Raw genomic sequence first — 2,187 nt, forward strand, 5'->3', positions numbered from 1 at the left:
TATATATACATATATACGATGGGCTTCTTTCAGTTTCTGTATACCAAATCCACTCACAAGGCTTTGGTTGGCTTGAAGCTATAGTAGAAGACATTTGCTCAAGGTGCCTTGCAGTGGGACTGAACCTGGAGCCATGTGGTTGAGAAGCAAGCTGCTTACCACACAGCCACTCCTGTGCCTATTTGGCTAATATTTCCTCAGGTCGTCCTCAGTTTGTTTCACCCATATATTCTTTGGTGCTCTTCTCCGAATTCTCCTGTGCACAGGTTGCTGCCAACATAGATGTTGGTGAGGTAGTCTTCTAGTGCTCATCCTGCAGATATGGCCAAACTACTGTAGCCTGCACTGCCAGATTTGGTCTCCAATGGTCAGCTGCTGCTGGCATTGCCCTTGGATGTTCTTGTTTGAGATTTGGCTGCAGAGAGAGACACCAAGGATCTGATAAAGACACAGCATTGTATCATATATATATATGACAGGCTTCTTTCAGTTTCCGTCTACCAAATCCATTTACAAGGTTTTGGTCAGCCCAAAGCTATAGTAGAAGACACTCACCCAATGTGCCACACAGTGGGAGTGAACCCAGAACCATGTGGTTGGTAAGCAAGCTACTTACCGCACAGCCACTCCTGCGCCCATACATTTGTAGACAAGCCATTATGCATACATTCACAATATAAAGTAAATCCATATCTACTGCTGATACATGGATATACTATTCTCAACCCTAACTATTGGTGTTCTTACTATTAAAATACCTCAATTCAACTGGATCTTGCATATAATTAATACTACTACTACTACTACTACTACTACTACTACTAATAATAATAATAATAATAATAATAATAATAATAATAATAATAATATATAAATATATATATAACGCCAACCACTCCGAGAGTGTAGTGGGTGCTTTTACGTGCCACCGGCACGAAGGCCAGTCAGGCGATACTGGCAACTGCCATACTCAAAATGGTGTATTTTATGTACCACCCGCACAAGAGCCAGTCCAGGGGCACGATCATCTGCCTCAACAAATTCCATCCAACCCATGCAAGCATGGAAAAGTGGCCATTAAAAAGATGATGATGATGATAACAATGAAGATGACAATGATGATGATGATGGTGGTGGTGGTGGTGATTCACTTGATGCCAATTGATCCCATTCTAGTAATATTCAATTCTACAAATCTATATTTGCTATTTTATTGATCCATTTCAGTCTTCTGCAGATCAATAATGTTATCTCCTTTCAAGGTGGTGGAGTCAGTTAAGAATTTAATAAGCCAGACGAGAGATTTTACAGCATCCTGCTCAATGGTCTGAACTTCCTTAATCAAATCCAGACAATGTCGATTTTTGTCTGGAAGTTAAAAATGCCAGAGAAAATAATTTTGAGCATATAGACATCACTAATTCAGTTCCCAGCTCAAATCCTGCCTCGGTCAAGTTTATCCCATTGGAAAATGAGTCATTTCCAAATTTCTAGGCTTCATACTCTTTTCACTCTTTTACTCTTTTACTTGTTTCAGGCATTTGACTGTGGCCATGCTGGAGCACCACCTTCATAGTCGAGCAAATCGACCCCAGAGCTTATTCTTTGTAAGCCTAGTACTGATTCTGTCGGTCTCTTTTGCTGAACTGCTAAGTTACGGGGACGCAAACACAACAGCATCGGATGTCAAGCGATGCTAGGAGGACAAACAGACACACATACATATATATATACATATACGATGGGCTTCTTCCAGTTTCCATCTACCAAATCCACTCACAAGGCTTTGGTCGGCCCGAGGCTATAGTAGAAGACACTTGCCCAAGGTGCCATGCATAATGACCAATGCTCAACTGCAATTCTTGTATTTTGTTGATGAGAGATAAATCTTATATTGGATAGGTAGCTAGTCCGTCATAGGTGACTCATTATGCGAAAGGAATTAAACTTCTGATTATGCTGACAACTGTCCACCAACCTGAAAGTCTTCCGAAAGAGACCATCTCTCCGGTTGACACTTAGGTGTTCCCCAAGAACATCAACACCCTTATCTACCCTGTTTCTCATTTAGGCACTGGGCCAGTAATTTTATAGGGGGGGGGTGTTAGTCAATAGCATCTACCCTAGTATAAGACTGGTATTTAATTTCATTGACCCTGGGGAGATGAAAGGCAATGTTGACTTCAA

This window comes from Octopus bimaculoides, chromosome 6 (assembly GCF_001194135.2).
Source record: "Octopus bimaculoides isolate UCB-OBI-ISO-001 chromosome 6, ASM119413v2, whole genome shotgun sequence".
NCBI lineage: Eukaryota > Metazoa > Mollusca > Cephalopoda > Octopoda > Octopodidae > Octopus > Octopus bimaculoides.